This window comes from Cricetulus griseus (assembly GCF_003668045.3).
Source record: "Cricetulus griseus strain 17A/GY chromosome 1 unlocalized genomic scaffold, alternate assembly CriGri-PICRH-1.0 chr1_1, whole genome shotgun sequence".
In the NCBI taxonomy this organism is placed as follows: domain Eukaryota; kingdom Metazoa; phylum Chordata; class Mammalia; order Rodentia; family Cricetidae; genus Cricetulus; species Cricetulus griseus.
Genome location: NW_023276807.1, coordinates 177505661 through 177527069, shown reverse-complemented (window position 1 = coordinate 177527069; position 21409 = coordinate 177505661). Strand labels below are relative to the sequence as shown.

The window sequence follows — 21409 nt, the reverse complement described above, 5'->3', positions numbered from 1 at the left end:
TTGTTTGTTTCAATTATCAAATGTTTAGGAACCCTATTAGTTTTACCCCACCATACCAGCGCCTCATCTCTCTTGCTCTGTGTCAGCTCTCAGACTCAGGAAGCCTTTGTGCTGGGAAGGAGTAGGGAAAGTGTACAGGGAACAGATGAGATGTGGAAAGCTCTGGAGGCTAGAGATGATCACACACACACACACACACACACACACACACACACACACACACCTGTAATAACAGCACTCAAGAGACTGAGGGAGGATGTGCTGGATAGTTTTATGTCAACTTGAGACAAGCTGGAGTCCTCTGAGAGGCAATTAAGAAAAGGAATCCATAAGATTGGATTGTAGGCAGGCCTGTAAGGCATTTTTAAAAATTTCTTCTCTTATATATTACATCCCAACTGCAGGTTCCCCTCCCTCCCTCACATAAGCAACCATCCCACACTTTCTTCTCCCCAAGATGCATTCCTATCTCCCCTCAAAAAAGAGGAGGTCTCCCAGGGACATCATCCAAACATGGCATAACAAGTTACAACAAGACAAGGCACATATCATCACATCATGGCTTGATGAGGCAATCCAGTAGGAGGAAAATGGTCCCAAATGTAGGCAAAGGAGTCATAGCCCCTGATCCACTGTAAGAAATTGCACAAGAACACCAGGCTACTCAGCCACATATGTACAGAGGACCTAGGTCAGACCCCTATAATCTCCCAATGAGTCATTTGATCCTTTGTGCCATGTTCTCTTTTTGTCTCTGGCCCCTCTGACTTCTCCAATCCTTCCTTGCTTCCTCTGCAGGAATCCCTAATGTTTGGCTACTGAAATAGGCCTCTTCTCTTATCAGTTGTTGGATGAAATCTCTCTTGATGGGGAATGTACTGTGTATGTTTATCTTATTGATGATTGAATAAAATACTGTTTGGCCAATGAGACAGCAAGTTAGATGGGACTAGGATTCAAAGAGGATTCTGGGAAATGTCGTAGAGAAGTGTGATCCAGGCAGGAAGTGACATAGCCAGGAGACTCATATTTAATAGAAGGAGAAACCAGAAGAGTCCCTTTTTCCCTTACTCCTCCAGCAGCAGAAGGTGATCCACCAGCAAGGAGGGACGCCAATAAGGCGTCCGATAAGATAACTTTTATACAATATATAGATTTATGATAATTAAGACTGAGCTAACAGATGAGGAATCCTAGTCATTGGCCAAGCAGCTTTGAACCTAATACAGGTTTCTGTGTATTCATTTGGGCCTAACTTGGGTGGGCGACTGGCATAAATTGCACATGTGGCAGTGGGGCTTGGCAGCTTTTGGCAGAAAGATTTATCGTAACACCTTCTGATGACTATTATGCTCTGGTCCCAGAACACTCTACAGGCAGGACAAACTCTAGATCAAAGGTTTTGTGGCATCATAATCTCTCCACTTGAGGCCTTGCCCAGTTACAGAAGATGGACAGTTCAGGATCCATGTCCCCCAGTACTAGGAGTCTTTGTTAGGGTTACTACCATAGATTCCATGGAGTTTCCATTAAACTAGGTTTATACCCTTCCCTTGAAATGCCCCCAGTTCCAGTCATTTCTTCCTCCACACTTCCCCACACCATATCCTCAACATAAAACCAGATACACTGAACCTGATACACTGAACCTGATAGAAGAAAAATAGGGAATAGCCTTGAACACACTAGCACATAAAACAACTTCTTGGACAGAATACTAGGCACTAGGATCAAAAATTAACAAATAGGACCTCATGAAACTGAAAAGTATCTCTAAATCAAAGGACACCATCAATAGGACATAATGGTAGCCCAGAGACTGGGCAAGATTTTCACTAACTCCTCATGTGAAAGAGGGATAATATTTAAAGTATATAAAGAACACAAGAAGCTAGACATAAACAAATCAAATCATACAATTAAAAATGGAGTACAAATTTAAAAAGAGAATTCTCAACAAAGGAATCTCAAATGGCTGAGAAACCCTTAAAGAAATGTTCAACATCTTAAGTCATCTGGGAAATACAAGTCAAAATGACACTGAGATTCCATCTTGCACCTGTCATAATAGCTAAGATCAAAAATACTAATGATTTTTCTGGTGGACTGGGGACAGGTAGGTTTGGGAACAGACAGGCATTTTCTTAATTAGTAATTACTGGGGGAGGGCCCAGCCCATTTTCGTTGGTGCCATTCCTGGGTTGAGTCCTTGGTTCTAGAAGAAAGCAGGTTGGGCAAGCCAGAAAGCTCAATTCCTCCATGGTTTCTGTCTCATTTCCTGCCTCCAGATTCCTGCCCTGCTTGAGTTCTTGTCCTGACTTCCTTCAATGATGAACAGTGATGTGGAAGCATGAGCCAAATAAACCTTTTCCTACCCAAGTTTCTTTGGTTACAGTGTTTCATAGAGGCGCGCTGCAAGTTTGAGGCTTCTCTAGGCTATGTATTCCATTTCATTAATACCTCCAAGACAGAGTGCTTGCATAATAGAGGTAAGGCCCCATGTCAACTGTTAGTACTTCAAAACAAAACAAAACTCTAATAATTAAATTAAATCAGAGAAAATATTATCATCAACGTTTCATACTTGATGGAGCTGTTTGCCTGTTCAAGGCTTTTTGCCTTTAAAAATTATTACTATTGTGATTGTTGTTGTTGTTATTCTGTGTGTCAGACAAGGAGCCTTTTATACTATACTGTGTCTATGAATTTGGTTCCCTCTTTTCCCTCTGCTTCTCCCATGCACACCAGTTCCCATCCTTCCCACCCCACATTCTTTTCTCAGAGGGTGCAATGCCTTCCTTGAGGAGTCAACAAAGTCTGGCATATCAAGTTGAGGCAGAACCAAGTCTCCACCCCTTCCCCGTATCAAGGCTGAGAAAGGTATTCTACCATAGGGAGTGGGCTCCAAAAATTCAGTTCACACCCCTGGTATAGGTCCTGGTGCCCAGAATTTGGACTCATATCACCAGGCTTGTGGCCAAGAACCTTTACCCACAGTGACATCTCACTGTTCCCAAGTATTTTGTTTCTTTTTTTGTTTGTGTGTGTGTGTTTTTAATTTTCAAGACAGGGTTTCTCTGTATTGCTTTGGAGGCTGTCCTGGCACTCGCTCTATAGACCAGGCTGGTCTCGAACTCACAGAGATCCACCTGCCTCTGCCTCCAGTTCTGGGATTAAAGGTGTGCACCACCATCACCTGGCAATGATTTTGTTTCTTTCTTTCATTTTTTTTAAGGATTTTGTTTCTTAGTTGCAGAGGAAAACAGCAAGACCAGATCCTCACCCACTTAATCTTGACATCCTTAAAAATCTGTGCTAAAAAGAGAAGAAACAAGGAGAATGGTCAAAATGATGGATGTATCTGACATGGGGTCTTGGAGCAGTGAGAACATGGTTGTTAGTCTTCGATGTTTTAGATTAAGATGTTCAGGATATCTTAGGTAGCCAAATAATGCTAGTGACTAGTCACGATTGGCATAAAGAATCATAGGAGAAATTCCATTTGAAGATACTAGTGTGCAGGTTCTTTGGAAACTTACAATAACTCATTTTCCTCTCCTTCTTCCAGACTCTCTGGTATTTGTTCTGAAAACCTGAGCTGGGAGCCTGTCTCTGGAGAAAGTATATCATTCCCTGATCTGATAGGACAATCCAGAGGTTCGTTCACCTTCATTCTTTAACATTCTTCAGGGCCCTAGGAGTATGCTAAAATATCAAGGAAATACAGTTTTGTATATGAAATAGCCTTTGGTAGGGCCTGTGAAGGAGTCTGGGGCTTTTACTCCTAGTACGTTTCAGTGTAAAGACTGGCAGTTTTTTAGAGGAAAGGGTGGGATCAAAATTTTAGTAACTGGATCCCATTATTTGATTCAGATTTTCTGTCTGAATATAATGTGCTAATGAGATTACAGTGTGAAGACCATCTTCAAAGGAGAAAAGTTGAGAGAATGGTTCTTCCCTCAGTTAGTTATGAAAGCTTATCATTGCATATCAGGTTCCCCAAGTTATAATAATTTCCCCACACTTCAGGTGTTCTATAAACATGCAAAAATACCCACTTAAGTGATGCTGACTTTTGTCATTCATTTGTCTAATGTTTAAAACTGCAATATCAGAACGTAGTTGGGCCTGACAAACTGTCCTAACAAACAAACCATAGAACTTGCCTATCAGCTGAGAAAAGAGAATGGTTTATTCTGTTATTTTATTTATTTATTTATTTATTTATTTATTTATTTATTTATTTTGTTTGTGTGTGTGTGTGTGCGTGCGCGCGTGTGTGCGTGTCCTGAGAAAATATGGGCTGCTTAGTGTTGGGAAGTCATGAAAGTGAGTTCTGGAAAGTAGACAGGATAACTTTGAAACCTGTGACATTAACACAACTACATAACACTGAGAAACTCCACACAGAAAATGGTGAACTAATTTGAGCTGTTTTTCTAAATGCTGAAGTCACAAACATGGTTTATGCATGTCCATAAAGATGACTTGTCATTAACTGATGCCATTTGCCCTAGCTTTTGTTTTATAACTTAAAAACCACAAATAGTAAAATGTCAGTATAATGTGCAAACATGGAACTCTTTCTCATTTTGAAAGAAATATTTATATAATTAAAAGAGAAACTGAGAATGAGTTATTTATTTTACAAAAGATAGAAAGCATTAGTGACAAAGAAATTTTATGCTATTATAATTAAGCTATTTAAAGGAAACAGTTGCTTTTCAATCAAATCCACATTATTCTGTGATTTCAAGTCATAATGTTTTATGATTTTTTTTTTTGCACTTTAACGGTTAACTTGTTTTTCATGTGTTTCTAAATTATCACTTCAGATTTCACACAATAAAATAAATAATACAAATCATAGGTGTTATCATCCTGGCAAACATGGCCTTGCCCCTTGGGACCTCACAGAGTCACCCCTGTCTCTGTAAGCAGGCACAAAAGGTCTCTTTCAGAGACAAGTTACACCTATTCCTGCTTTCTTTGCTGTTTCTCTGAGGATGCAAGTCTGTCTGTCTGTCTGTCTCTCTATCTCTGTCTCTTTTACTCACTCCCTTCCCTTTCCCAATAAACTCCCTTCCCATGTAAGTTCAGACAAACGCACAGATGGTGTGTTTGTCCCCCTCCATGGCATCCACAGTTCCACATCACACCCCATAATATAACATCTGAGAGAACAAATGAGGACAAAATGCAGGACATATACTTCAACCACATATCTGTTTCAAGTATTTAATTAAATAAGTAAGTAGTTTGCTGTGATCTAAGCTATGATTGCTCTAGCAACTTCTCTGCAATGGTACTAGTTTAAGAAATATAAGATAACCTAGAGAAATAAGAATTTGACTGCATATAGTATGTGTTACACACACTGTGTAAGAGCAACACTGACATTGAGCGATTGGTTTCCAAATATTTTCTTCTCAGTGTCGTTTTAAACCACAAAGGCAGACAGTTAATGCTATTTAAAATAAGATGAAAATTAAAGATAAATATTCAGTTTCCCAAGCCAAAACGGAAAACAAAAATTCTAATTCAGGAACCTATAAAAAACAAGTCAACACAATTAGACTTGCAAACATCCAAGTGAAACATATGATAAACTGGTTTTACAGTGGTACTGAATATTCATTGAATTATAATTCATGTGATTTGAATTTCCACAATATCTGCATTAACGATTGGAAAACTTAATATGATAATAGGGATAAAATAGATTATGAGCAGAATAATTGGGCAAATAATCTAGGAGATGAAGGGAGCTATTTTGGAAGATGATTTTTGCTGAGGGAGGAGGCAGAGTCAAAGGCAGACATGACAACTCAATGAGACACAATGTAAATGATAAAACCTTCCACAAAAGCCTTGGAGGAAAATGCTTTTCCCCCATGGAGGACTGATTTGTACTGGCCTCCAGGTGTAATATTACGTGCACTGATGAGCTGATCAACAGAACAGAACTTCTATCCAGCTGTAATCAACAGTGATTGATGGTTGGGACAAAAAAAGTTGATTATCATGACAAGTTCACTGATGCAGAGAAAATAAGCCCTGCTTGGGAAATGGATAGAATCTGTTCAGAGACTTCTTCAGTAACCTTATTTAAAAAGGAGTCTACAGGAAGGTTAAAAGCCCCATCGACAGGCCTGATCACCAATAAGTGGAATAAGAATAAGTTTGCCATACAGCCTTCTACAAGGATCTCATGTATAAGGGCTGCAAAGCTCACTAGTACCCAGTACAGAGGAGGCTCGTGTAGACTATTATATATGATTATGCAAAAATCTCTTATCTCTCATAGGCATCAGAACAAAGCACACATGCCTAAAAATCTGAACTGTTAGTCACATTGTGTCATGCTTCCAGCTGCCCTATATACATATGAGTTCCCCATGCAACTGTAAGCTTTATCTTAATCAGGTTCAATTTATGTCAAAATATTGATTTGGAGCAAGACAACAGATGCTAGGGGCATTATTCTACATTTAAAGTAAGGTTTGTCTGGCTTCAAAACAACTGAGCCTGGCACAAAATGTTTGTTGTATGTTTAGTTTCTAAAACTCTGCATGGATTAGGAGGGACTGGAGGAATGGGCTCAATGGCTATGTAAGAAATTCTACTAAGCATGCTATGCAATTTCCAACATGCCTGCTATAGTTTCGGTTTCATTTAATTCAGGATCAACCAAAATTATCATTCCTGAAATAATCACCATAAGAAACTTCTAGTGTGAAGAAGGGATATAATGGGAAGTTTGTTTGATCTATAGAGAGATCTGGGATAATTCTGACACTTGGAAAACATAGATGTGTGGTATCACAATTGCTCTAACTATTAATGAAGAAAATAAACCTCAGTAAAAACAGAGCCAAGAGCAAAAGTTAAGAGAGAAGGGTACAAACAGCCACAAAATCCTGATAATATCCAAGTGGACACTTGACTTCTGATCCTTCAAAGTTCTTTACTTCTCTACCAAGGAAGGAAGCTCTGCCATTCCAGTTTAAGGACAGTGCTAAAACTGCTTTATAGTAAGTTGAAAAAAACTATAATGAATCATAATACAATGGTCCTGAGGTGCAGTGACTGGAGTTAATGTAATGGGATGGGCATGATTTATCTTTGGATTCTTTATTCTTGCACTTTAGGTTCTTGCTGAAAATTAGTTAATTTGCTACAATTTGTTAGTGGCTAGTACCACTTTAAGAACTGCATGATGCTAGGGGAGATCCTTCTGTATGCTGGGAATATATGTTTCTCTTTTTGCTTGATGACTACAGCTGTTTGGGCCAATGGATAGGTAGGACATTGCCAGGGAGGAGGTTTAGGCTGTAAGACCATACTACAAGGATTCCAGGGAAGAGGAATTTGGAGAGGAGTTTCCAGAGAGACACTGTGTAGCTGCCAAGGATAAAAATGGCCTAGGCACTACCGGTAAACCACAACCAGGTGGCAATACATAGATTAATAGAAATGAGTTAATAATTAAGAGAGAACTAGCCAGTAAGAAGCTTGAGCCATTGGCCAAACAGTTTATAACTAATAGAAGTCTCTATTAGAATATAGAGAATAATTAATAGAAGCTGTGAGACCTGAAGGAGCAGAAATCTTTCATCTATAGCATATTGTTGTCAAAAGAGATAGAGAATCAAATTGTTGATAAAACTTACATAAGATAAGCCTATCAGATAATTTTGAATCACTAACTGAGTTACATCAGGGTTCTTACACCATGGCTAATCACCACAAATCTCAGTTAAACTGTGAGGTGGCTGTCAAAGTTCAAATATTGGAGTTAAGATGCTAGTGCCTTTTTTTTCCAAATAATCTAGAACCCTGAGGTCACCACAAAACAATCTTTTGTTTTGTTTTGTTTTGTTTTTCTGTTTTTCTGGGATTAAAGGTGTGTGCCACCAATGCCCAGCACCACAAAACAATCTTATAGTTAACAGGAGTCATCAGCAGTCCATGCCCAATGTCCATCTCCATTTTCTTCCTTCCAATTAAAGATGTAATTTTTCATACTTAGTTTTTTAGCATTCCATAGCTTCAGATATGAATCTTGCATACGGCTCATGCACTGAGGAGAAGGAACTCCAGAGTTTATTTTCATCAATATGTAATGAGGATGGCAAGCACACAGTAGCACAGCTGGAGCAGATCATTTTCTAGAGTCTTGTTTTCAATTCCATTTTTCTTCTAGAGAAATAAGGGAAGTGTCTCTAGGCTTGTTTGCTTTTTCATCAGTCCACTCATAATTTATTGAGTGGTTTCTAAGGCCTTTAGAGAATGTTCTTGCATCAGCAGATTCTCACCTCCACTTTCTGAGACCAAGTTTTGGTTCACTGAGATGGAAACCTGTCTGTTGCTTCACTAGCACATTCTCTCCTCCTCCTCACAGGCCCACATTCTAATAATTGCAGGCATGTGCCTGGCATAATCATGTTCTCAGCATCTTTTTGTCATAACAGACTTTCATCATCTATGGCCACCTTCACAGACATACTCTTTAAGTGGCTCTATGTTTTAAATGCCTCTCTATACTTTAGCAGGTATACAGCCTTGATCAGTTTCTGCAGTATATACAAAAGGTCAATGGCTGTAATTGAGAGTATCATCTAATTACTAGATATTCCCAAAAGATATTTACCCATGTATTACCTGCTAATGAGAAATAAAAGCATTATGTTTGAACTCAATCCCACTCTCTTAGCTATTTCAAGTCTAGGGACATTTACATAGTCACCTAGACAGTGTGTCCTTTGGTTTCTTCATCTATGAAATCTACACATGAACAAAAAGACACCTTTTAAATTTATAGTTTACTTTATTTATTGATTGATTGATTACCTCTGTGTGTGAATATGTGGGCAAGTATGCAGCGTGGCATATATGTGAAGGTCAATCTCAACTTGTGGGAGTTTGTTTCTCCTTCCAGCATGTGAGTTCTAGGGATGGAAATGAGTTCTTCAGGCTTGACTAGATGGGCCTCTACTCACTGAGCCATCTAACTGTTCCAAGAAACCTCTTAGACATCTCTTTGCACTAATATAGAAATGCTTCTGGAGGCAGTCACAATGCTCAGAAACACTTATGTTTCTGCTAATAGGAGACTTACCAGTCCTATGAAATACCAACTTTCTCTTTCCTGTTTAAAATCTTGTTTCTGTATATGGAAAGAAACATACAGAAACGCAGACTCTTGGATTTCTCCTTTCTCAGCTTATCCTTCATTTCAACCTCAGATTATGAAACTCTAACTATCGTAGACATTCTTGACTATCTAATCCCCATTGACCTAGATCCTTACACTTCCAATAGTCAAAAATGTTTCCTTAGTCCTCCTGTTTTACATCCTGGGCTCATTAGTTAAGAGCGTGGGATGTTCTTCCAGAGAAACCAGATTCATTTTCCAGCACCCATATGGTGATTAACTACTGTTTATAATTCTAATTACAGGGGACCCCACTCCTTCTTCTGGTCTTTGAAGGCACCAGGAATACACACACACACACACACACACACACACACACAAACACACAGGCAAAACATGAAATAAATAAAAATAAAATTTAAAAATTTGTTTTCTGAGCTGTACTGACAGCACTGTATTTTCCACTCAGAAATCAACAGCTAGTGTAGCTGAGAGACAAAAGGGGCCAAGTGTAAACTTGCAGGCTGTGATCATCAATGAAGCTACCCAGACATCTGGACACACAGCCTATGATCTGTCAGTACACACCCCAGAATATGGCTTACAGGAATCACCCAAGCAACCACTTACACTCCATCCAACTGGCTGTCACATAGGTCTCTTCTCTGGCAAGCAGATGATCCCTGCTGGAAAACTGCTCTTCAGAAATAAATGGCACCTAATGAATGACAATGATTCTCAAGCCCAAACTGTGACCTACTATGAATTACACAGACCAACAGATTCTACTATGAAAGAGATGTATCAAATATGACTGAAAACCTACCTTAGAACACATCACTCAGAAGGCTCTTAGCACAGGGCACAACCAATAATAACCTTAAGAGTTTTCAATAGATGAATCACCACTATTTATTTAAAAGGTAGAAATTTTCCAAGAAGTAATTACTTAAATAAACAAAAATAAACACTTCAACACTAAAAACAAAACAAAAAGGAACCACTTAGCATTTCAAACATGGGTGTATTTCTGAAGAATAGCAAAAATATTTCCAATTTAATGTTTTTTACAGGATGATTTAACATTCAGTGGGAAAACACAGGACTATTTTGTGTATTCCTGGAAATAAAATGACTTAAGAGTTTGTAAGACTTCATGCAATATTGTATTTAATTTTAACATCACTAAAGTATATGAGTAGTAAAGTAATTTTACTTATTAAGATAGTTTGGAGTTAGTGTCTCACTATACTGCTCAGGCTAGCATCAGACACACCACATTCTCCTGCCTCAGCCTCCAGTTCTGGACTTGACTTGGTAAGCCATTTTATCTATTTATTCATTAATTTTTACTGTATTACATGGATTTACTGTGTATATGTGTGGGCACACTGTGCCATGACATGAATGTGCAGAAGACAGGGCAAGTAGTAGGAGTCAGTTCTTTCCATCCACCATGTGGGATCCCGGGATCAAACTAAGGTATTGAGACTTGGTGCCAAGCCCCTCTATACACTGAGATATATGGTTGGGCCTTGGTTACTCATCTTAAGTAACAAGGTTATGGCACTTTTAAGTTCAAAGAGGAGTCTAAAGTAACCAATTCCCCCAACAGCTGTTGATAAGTTATTGTTGGTTTCATGCTCTTTCATTCTCTTTCACAGTATTGTCTTCAAATGTGGGATTGGATGCACATTTTAAGTTCTAGTCATTAGGAACCTTTCCCCAAGTCATTCAGTAAGACTACAATGTGACATGAGATGTATGTACTTTCCTCAGCATGCTTATAGACAATTCACATCACCAGATGTAGGCAAGGAACTGTTAAACATATTTTTAAAACCTCAAAATGGAATTTACAACTTAAGAAGCAAAATGAAATATTAAACTATACAAAGATAAAGGCATACTATTTCATTTTATGCTTGATAAAATTCAACAATGATTACAACATAGATATTTAGTAGTTTTGCTTATTTAAGTAAGTTGAATCTGGAGAGATGGGTCAGTGGCTAAGAGCACTTACTGGTCTCAGAAGACCTGGATTCTTCACCCAGTATCTACATGACAGCTCTGGGGACTTTGTCCTAGAGACACCTGAATGCATACAGGGCAGATTAACTAATAAAGGCACAAGCACATACACAAAAATATAAGAAATAAATAAAAAATTTTAAAGTAAGATGCAAATGAATATCTTTGATGTTTTTTAAGTGGTATTTAAACATCAGCCCCAATAATGTATTTTTAAATAAAACATTTTTTATTTATTTAAATTAGAAACAAGCTTGTTTTACATGTCAATCCCAGTTCCCCCTCCCTCCCCTCCAACCCTGTCCCAAAAATTCCTATCCCATCCCCTTTCTGATCCCAGGGAGGGTGAGGCCTTCCATTGGGGATCTTCACTATCTGTCATATCATTTGTAGCAGGGCCTAGGCCCTACTCTGTGTTTCTAGGATGACAGAATATCCCTCTATGTGGAATGCACTCCCAAAGTCCATTCATATACTAGGGATAAATACTTGTCCACTACCAGAGGCCCCATAGATTGTCCAAGCCTCCTAACTGACACCCATGATCAGGGGTTCTGGGTCCCATCCTATGCTGGTTTCCCAGTTATCAGTCTGGGTTCTATGAACTCCCACTTGTTCACTTCAGCAGTTGCTGAGGGTTTCTACAGCCTGGTAATGACCCATTTGATCACTCCTCCCTTTCTGCAACTGGATTCCAGAAGTTTGATCAGTATTTAGCTGTGGTGTCTGTTTCTGCTTCCATCAGCTACTAGGATGGCATATAAGGTAGTCACCAATCTCATTATCAGAGAAGGGCATTTAAGGTAGCCTCTCCACTATTGCTTAGACTATTAGTTGGGGTCTCTGGACATTTCCCTAGTGCCAGATTTCTCTTTAAACCTATAATGGCTCCATCTATTATGGTATCTCTTTTCTTTCTCTCCTCTATTCTTCCCACAACTCAATCATCCTGCTCCCTCATGTCCTCCTCTCCCCTCCTCTTCTCCCCTTCTCTTTCTCCTAACTCTCTCACCCCTCTCCCCATGCTCCCAATTTGCTCCAGAGATCTTATTGCTTTCCCCTTCTCCTGGGGATCATGAATGTCTCTCTTAGGGTCCTCTTTCTTTACTAGTTTCTATTACACTGTAGATTGTAGGCTGGTAATCCTTTGCTCTATGTCTAATGCTCATATGTAAGTGAGTATATGCCATGTTTGTCTTTTTATGACAGGGTTACCTCACTCAGGATGGTTTCCTCTAATTCCATCCATTTGCCTGTAAATTTCAAGATTATATTTTTTCCACTGAATAGTACTCCATTGTATAAATGTACCACATTTTCTCTATGCATTGTCCAGTTGAGGGGCATTAGGGTGCTTCCAGTTTCTGGCTATTACAAATAATGCTGCTATGAACATAGTTGATCATATGTCCAGTTGTATGAATGTTCATCTTTTGGGTATATGCCTAAGAGTGGAATTGCTGGATCTTGAGATAGACTGATTCCAATTTTTCCTGAGGAGTTGTAATACTGACTTCCAAAGTATCTGTAAGAGTTTGCACTCCCACCAGTAGTGGAGGAGTGTTCCCCTTTCTCCATAGCCTCTCCAAAATAAGCTGTCATTTGGTGGTATTTTTTTTAGCCATGCTGTCAAGAGCAAGATGGTTTCTCAGAGCTATTTTGATTTGCATTTCCCTGATGGCTAAGGATGGTGAGGACTTTCTTAAGTGTTTTCAGACACTTAGATTCTTCTATTGAGTTCGAAGCCAGCCTGGTCTACAGAGCAAGTTCCAGGACAGGATCCAGAGCTACACAGAGAAACCCTGTCTTGAAAAACCATAAAAATTCATATCCAAATATAAGACATAAAAATAAATTTATCATATTTACCGGGACAGATATTTTTGGTTGTCAACTTAACTTTATCTGGAATTATATAAGCACCCAAAATGGAAAGAGTACTACTGTAAGGGCCACCTGACTCTGCCTCCCGAGTGCTGGGATTTAAGGAATGTGTCACTAATACCCAGCCTTGTATATAAATTTAAAGACTTATTTATTTTAAAAAGATTTAAACTTAAAACATAATTACATTATTTTCTCTCCTCCCATCAACTCTTCCTTTACTTCTCCCCCTATCTACTCCCTTTAAAATTCATGTTCTCTTATTCATTGTTATCTATGCAAATAAATGTATAAATGTAAAAAAAAAGGTTCCTCTATTGAGAATTCTCTATTTCTATACTCCACATGTTTATTATATTATTTGGTATTTTGGTGACTACTTGAGTTCTTTGTATATTTTGTAAATCAGCCCTCTGTCACATGTGGCATTGGTGAATATCATTTCCCAATCTGTGGGCTGCTGTTTTGTCTTCTTGACCTTGTCCTTTGCCTTCTCAGTTTCAGGAGGTTCCATTTATTAACTGTCCATCTCAGTGTCTGTGCTACTGATGTTATGTTCAGGAAGTGGTCTCTTGTATCAATTCTTTCAAGGTTACATCCTTCTTTCTCTTCTAAGAGATTCAGTGTGGCTAGGTTTATGTTGAGGTCTTTGATTCATTTGTTCATAGTGTTAGATATGGATCTATCTGCAGTCTTTCACATGCCGCATCCAGTTATGACAGCACCATTTGTTGAAGATGTTTTCTTTTTTCCATTGTATAATTGTATCTTCCTTGTCAAAAATCAGGTGTTGGTAAGTGTGTGGGTTAATATCAGGCTTTTCAATTAGACTCCATTTGTCTACCTGTCTATTTTTGTGCCAAAACCAAGCTCTTTTCAGTACTATAGTCAGCTTAAAGTCAGGAATGGTGATGCCTCCAGAAGTTACTTTATTATATAGGGTTGTTTTGGCACCTAATGCTTTTCCACATAAAGTTGAGTATTGTTCTTTCAAGTTGTGTGAAGAATTGTGCCAATATTGATGGGGATTGCATTGAATCTGTAGATTGCTTTTAGCAATATTGCCATTTATGCTATTTTGATCCTACCTATACAAGAGCATGGCAGATCTTTCCATTTTATGGTATCTCCTTTAATTTCTTTCTTTAAAGACCCAAAGTTCTTGTTATACAGGTCTTTCACTTGTTTGGTTAGCATTACCCCAAGATATTTTATGTTCTTTGTAGCTAATGTAAAGTTTGATGTTTTCCTGATTTCTTTCTCACCCCATTTATTGTCTGTATATAGTAGGGCTACATTTTTTTAGTTAATCTTGTATCCTGCCACTTTGCTGAAGTTTTTCATCAGCTTGTAGCCGTTCCCTGGTAGAGTTTTTTGGGGCCACTTATGTAAACTATCATATCATCTGCAAACAGTGAAAGTTTGAGTTCTTTTCCAATTTGTATCCCCTTGATCGACTTTTGTTGTCCTATTGCTCTAACTAGAACTTCAAATACAATATTTGAGTGATATGAAGAGAGTGGACAGCCTTGACTTAGTACTGATTTTAGAGGAATCGAGTTGGGTTTCTCCCCATTTAGCTTGATGTTGGCTGTTTTTTTTTTTTTCTGTATATATTTTTTAATATGTTTAGGTATGTTCCTGTTATACCTGATCTTTTCAAGATCTTTATTATGAAGGGGAGTTGGATTTTGTCAAAGGCTTTTTCATCATCTATCGAGATGATCATGTGGTTTTCCTTTTAGTTTGTTTACATGGTAGATTACCCTGATGGAGTTTTGTATGTTGAACCATCCCCACATCCCTGGAATGAAACCAACTTCATCATAGTGGATGATTTTTCTGATGTGTTCTTGAATTCCATTTGCCAGTTTTTATTGAGAATTTTTGCATCAATGTTCATGAGGGATATTGGTTTGTAGTTCTCTTTCTTAGTTGTGTCTTTATGTGGCTTGGCTACCAAGGTAATTGTGGCCCCATAAATGGAAAATGGCAATGACCCTTATGCTTCTTTTTGTGGAACACTGAGGAGCATTGGAATTATCTCTTCTTTGAATTTCTGGCAGAATTCTGCACTGAAACAATCTGGCCCTGGGCTTTTTTTTTTTTTTTTTTGGTTGGGAGATTTTTGATAACTGCTTCTATTTAATTACAGGTTATAGGTCTGTTTAAATTGCTTATCTGTTCTTGATGTAATTTTGGTAAGTGATATCTATCCAGAAAATTTTCCATTTCTTTTAAATTTTTGAATTTTGTATAGTACAGGTTTTCAAAGTATGACCTGCAGATTCTCTGGATTCTCTCAGTGTCCATTGTTACTTCACCATTTTCATTCATGATTTTGTTATTTGAATGTTCTCTCTCTGCTTTTGGGTTAGTTTGGATGAAGGTTTGTCTATCTTGTTGATTTTCTTCAAGAATTAGCTCTTTGTTTCATTGATTCTTTGTATTGTTTTCTTTGTTTCTACTTTATTAATTTCAGCCCTCAATTTGATTTTTTCCTGGCATCTACTCCAGCTGGGTGAGTTTGCTTTTTTTGTTGTTGTTGTTCTAGAGCTTCCAGTTGTGCTGTTAATTCTCTAGTGGGAGTATTCTCCAGTTTCTTCACGTGAGCACTTAATGCTGTTAGCTTTCCTCTTATCACTGCTTTCAAAGTGTTCCATAAGTATGGGTATGTTGTCTCTTCATTCACATTGAATGCTAGGAAGTCGTTAATTTCTTTTTTTATTTCTTCCTTGACCCAGGAATGGTACAATTGCACATGGCGCAGTTTTCATGAGTTTTCCGGCTTTCTACAATTTTTATTGTTGAATTCTAACTTTAAAGCATGGTGGTCTAATAAGATACAGGGGATTATTCCATTTTGTCGGTGCCTCTTGAGGTTTGCTATGATGCAAAGTATGTGTTTAATTATAGAGAAGGTTCCATGTGGTACTGAGAAGAAGTTATATTCTTTTGTGTTTGGATGTAATGTTCTATAGATGTATGATAAACACACACATCTTTGTGTATGTGTTTCTTTGTTTCTTTTTTTAAGGTTTGGTATGGTGGTCCTGTCTAGTTGTGAGAGTAGGGTTTTGAAGTGCACCAATATAAGTGTGTGAGGTTTTATATGTGGTTTTAGTTTTAGTAATGTTTCTTTTACAAATGTGGATGCCTTTATACTTGGGGCATAGATGTTCATAATTGAGACTTCATTCTGATTAATTTTTCCTGTGATGAGTATGAAATGTCCTTCTTCATCTCTTTTAATTGATTTTAATTTGAAGTCCAATTTTTTAGATATTGGGATTCCTATACCAGCATGTTTCTTGGGTCCATTTGCTTGAAAGATCTTTTTCCAACCCTTAACTCTGTGGTACTCTCTGTCTTTAAAATTGAGGTGTGTTCCTTGTATGCAGCATAAGGATGGATTCTGTGTTCATATCCATTCTGTTAGCCTGGGTCTTTTTATAGGCCAGTTAAAACCATTAATATTGAGGGTTATTAAAGACCATTGATTGTTAATTCTTGTGTATTTTGGATTTGGGGTTGGTATTATGTGTGGATTCCCCTCCCCCATTTTTTCTTTTGGCAGTTGCTAAAGTTGGATTATCTATTGCCTAAGTTTTTGTGAATGTATTTAACTTCCTTGGGTTAGAGTTTTCCTTCCAGAACTATAGCTGGATTTGTCGCTATGTATTGTGGAAATCTGGTTTTGTCATGGAATATCTTGTTTTCTCCATATTGAGTGATTGAAAACTTTGCTGGGTATAGTAGTCTGGGATGGCATCTGTGGTTTCTTAGTGTAGGTAGAATATCTATGAAGGACCTTTCAGAGTTTCCATGGAGCAGTCAAGTGTAAGTCTGATAGGTTTGCCTTTATATGTTACTTGGCCTTTTTCCTTTGCATCTCTTAATATTCTTTATTCTGTATGTTTGTTGTTTTGATTATTATGTCGAGAGGGAACTCTTTTTATGGTCCCCTCTACTTGTTGTTCTGTAAGCTTCTTATACTTTCATTGACATGTCTTTTCTTTTATGTTGGGAAAGTTTTTGTCTGTGATTTTGTTGAATGTTTTCTTCACCATTGAGTTAGGTTTCTTCACCTTCTTCTATACCTATTATTCTTAGGTTTGGTCTTTTCATGGTGTCCCATATTTCCTCGATATTTCCTGTTAGGGATTTGTTAGACTTAAGATTTTTTCTGTCAATGGATCTATTTCTCCCAGTGTATCATCAATGCCAGAGAGTCTCTCTTCCATCTCTTGTGCTCTTTTGGCTATGCTCATATCTGTAGTTCCTGATTGTTTACCCAGCTTTCCTATTTCCAGCAATTACTCAGTGTGTGTGTGTGTGTGTGTGTGTGTGTGTGTGTGTGTGTGTGTATGGTGTGTGTGCGTGTGTGTGTGTGTGTGTGTGTGTGTGTGTGTGTGTGTGTATTTTACTGTCTCTATTTCAACCTTCAAGCCTTACACTGCTTGAATTGTTTCCTTCATTTGTTTGGTTGTTTTTTCTTGGCTTTCCTTACTTTTTTAAAGAGATTTGTTTATTTCTTGCAATTTTCCGTTAGTCTTTTCCTCCATTTCTTGAAATTTTGTTTGTTTTTTCTTTCATATTTTAAGGGATTTTCTCATTATCTCTTTGAGGGTCTCTCTCATCCTCATAAAGTACTTTTAGGGTCATTCTTTTCTACTTCATCTGTGTTGGGATGTTCAGGTCTTGCTGGTGTGGAGTCCTTAGACTCTGGTCTCATCAAGCTGATCTTTCTGTTGTTGACCTTGTTCTTATAGTGTCATCTTCCCATCCCTTCTTCCAGTGGGTACCTGTTGGGTCTCTCCCTCTCCTGGTAGGTACTGGTCCAAGGTACTCTTCTGGTTTGTGCAAGCGGGTACAATACTTGGATGGCTCTCCCCTGCCTATGGGTGGAGGCGGGACTACCACTGAGATGTTGGTAGACTCTGGATAGGCTGTTCTATAGGGACAGTAGTTTCCCCCATTCACAGTCCACAAGCCTCAGCAGGCTCTGAGCAGAGTAATGGAGGCAGACCAGAAACAGGCCCATGCTTACCTCTTCCAGTGGGTGAAGGCTGGACTAGGATGCTGGCAGAATCTGGATAGCCTGGTCTGCTGGGAAGGGTCCATCATCAATAATGTTGATTTGAATAGTAAAAGGATTTTTAACACATTATGTGAAGAACAGGTAACTGAGTGATTTGATTACTTGGAAAGAAAAAATCACTGGCTTTATGAGCATTATGAAAACTCTAAACTATATAATTTTGCTATATCTCCACATTAAAATATAGGACATGAATAATAAAAAATAGTATTTTTAATTATTAATACCTTCTACTTTACAATAGCATTGGCGAATCTATTAGTGATGCTGGTGACTATCTCAAACATCTTTCTTTAAAGTTTCAGTTGCTCTGAGCCATGGTATCTTCTAATATTGTAATGTTCCCTCTGTTGCTTCACCAAGTAAAATCCTAGTAGTAATTAATGGTTGATAGTCCTGAGTTATAGCAAGAATCTTACCTCATTATAACTCAGGCCCTTGAATTTAACTTGTATTTAATGTCAGTGTGTCTACTCTTGAATTGTGAGTGGGATGGAGTAAGAAGAACCAGGAGTCTTTGTGCATAAGGCCTACATTTTCTCCATACCAGCTTTGAGCCCTACCTTTAATCCATTGAAATTAAAGAAGATCTTCTCAGGACAGTGTGGTTTAAGAAGTTCACAGAGCTCTATCCATGTTACTCTGCAGCATCCAGTGTAATAGAACTAGCAAGCAAGTGACATGACTGTATGTCCCTGTCTCTGCTCTTGCCTAAGGATGTGATGTGTCAGGTTCTTGCTGCTGTGACTTCCCAATATTAATGGAATATAACCTGGAATTGTGAGGTAAAACCACTTCTCCCCTAAATTGCTTTTTGTGCAGACATTTAATCACTGCAACAGAACTATTGGCCACCTGACCACTTACAAATCTCAGCCTGGCATAAGAAATTAGAAGTTTCTTCTGCCTCTAGCATACAACAAAACTCTATTTTATGGGTTTGACTACAAAACCCTTTTATATTCCTTTGTTTGTAACTTGAGATCTTATTTCATGTTTCACATACAATAATTAAATATTTGTTCTTTCTTTCACTCAGTCATCTTATATCTCTGTTGTCCCAGTTTTAAATTGTCTTCAAAAGCATAAATACTAACTTCCTCTGGCAACATTTTCAAGATGATGATAAAATAAATGAACACATTACATCCTTTCACCCTTTAATTGGATGTTTTGTATAACCCCAGTATATTTACATGATTATTAAAATCTTTTAGTGAGACATTTGTATCAAGAAAAGACAACCTGACTTAACTGAATTCAATATAGTTTGTAACTGTTTAAAAGTTATCTGCATGGCCCTGTGGGAAAATTGTAGCATATAGGAAACAGGTATGTGTAACATCAAACTAAATAGTTTTTAATATGAAGGGTTAAAAAATAAATAAAAACTCAGAGAGTGAGAGTAAATTGAATTTTCATGATCCAGAGATGAAAAGAACTGTAAGCTATTATTTTCACTGGAAAGAGGAGATGCTTTGAAATGTAAAGAGATTCCTGTGGCAAAACCACTTTCCTAGTGACAGAAAATTCAATCATGCATACAAGTGAATTACAATGTTGCTTCAGAACGTTCCAATCTTAAAAACAGAAACAAGAAAATAAAATCCAGATTACCTGGAAAGAACAAATGGACAGTGGTTTGGGGATTAGGAAGGGTTTCCATGGAATTAAAATACTATGATATCACATACAAGTATGTTGATTTTATAAGTTTTCTGTATACAGGGATTGCATTATTGTAATGTTAGAACTTGAAAAATCTAACTAATATTGTTATTAAGCACCTAAACAGTTAATAAAATTAGGATTTTAAAATATTACAGGTCAGTAAACACAACTCAGTAAGAAGCACTAAGGTTCAAGGGTAATTCTAGATCTCCAAGGGAGGGTCAATTGTTAATTTTAAATCTGCAATAATTATATTTTGTTAGAAAAATGTGTTGAAATTTTTCCTTTCTTCTAAATCTACATTATATGTTTATGTTTAGAAGCTAAAGAGAGCTGTTGTTTAAAAAATTAACTCTATGGTGGCAAGATGGTTTAGAGGGTAAGGGTGCTTGCCACTAAGCCTGAGGGCATAAATTGGTTCCCTGGGACACACATGTTGAAAGGAAATATTGATTCTGACCTTCACACACAAGTTGTGACTAACACATTCTTGTGCACATACATGTGCAAATAACTAAACAAATATAGTAACAATCATTTAACTATTAATCATATTTGTTGAGTTTATATTAAACATTAAATATAAAGAAAATATAAGAGCAATGAATGTATAGGAGATTATAAAATACACAGTTCATTTTTTCTGTGTTTGATAATGTCATGGCTATAAAGTTACTGTTCATGATTTGCAGTTGGAACTATAGTCAGACTTCTCAGAAAGTATCCATGGTGGACAGCGACCTCCTATAGATGGCTAAAATCTTATCCCTTGAAACTAGACATGTGGTTATGACACAAAAATGGGGTTAGGGTAGCAGATTCAATTAAAGTTGCTGGTCAGTTGAATTAAAGTGAGGTAATTATGCTGAATTATGAGGTTGGCCCAGTATGATCTGTTGATATGAAAGAGTCAGGTAGAAGAGTCAAAGCAATGGAGTAAAGACCTGAACACCCTTCTATTATCCAGAGAAGTAAAGAGGCTCACAAACCTATATGAGCTGGAAACCAGAAGGACCATGTCCTTCTTCAGAGTCTCTTGTAGCAACAAAAATCCTCTCAATTACCTGATAATATCCAGGGAGGCCTATACCATACTTCTTGCCCCGAGAACAACGAGATGACATATTTGTGTTCTTTCCAGTCATGGTACAAATAGACAACTAGTACACCCACTGTCTAGTGGTGGGTCAAGCCTGCAGTAGTTAATGATGACCTGTAAGCCTAAATACTGCAAAAAGGCTTGTCCATATTCATTTAACCACATGCCATACTGCAAAACTGTGAGAATAGTTACCAGCTGTCCTTGACAAACACACATGTGGACCCTATGTCACCTAGAAACATTATTAGCAAAACAAATGGCTATGGTATTTTAATAAGAAAATGAGATTGTATTAGAGAGAGGAAACATGGTGAAAGCTCTTATATTACCTTCTATAGGTCAATGTTAATAAAGGTCACTTGATATAAAGGTCACTTGAAGTTTATTGGATAACATTTCTAGTTCCTAGCCATGATTGGGTGTTTCAATCAGGGGAATAGAAACACACTCCCAAATTGGG

General features: G+C 37.7%; 1 protein-coding gene across 1 annotated transcript in view; it reads right to left on the bottom strand.

Moving 5' to 3' along the window:
* The window catches only part of Znf385d (zinc finger protein 385D), a 262576-nt gene that overhangs the window by 123585 nt on the left and 117582 nt on the right, over window positions 1-21409 (bottom strand). The gene's annotated exons all lie outside the window — the stretch shown is intronic.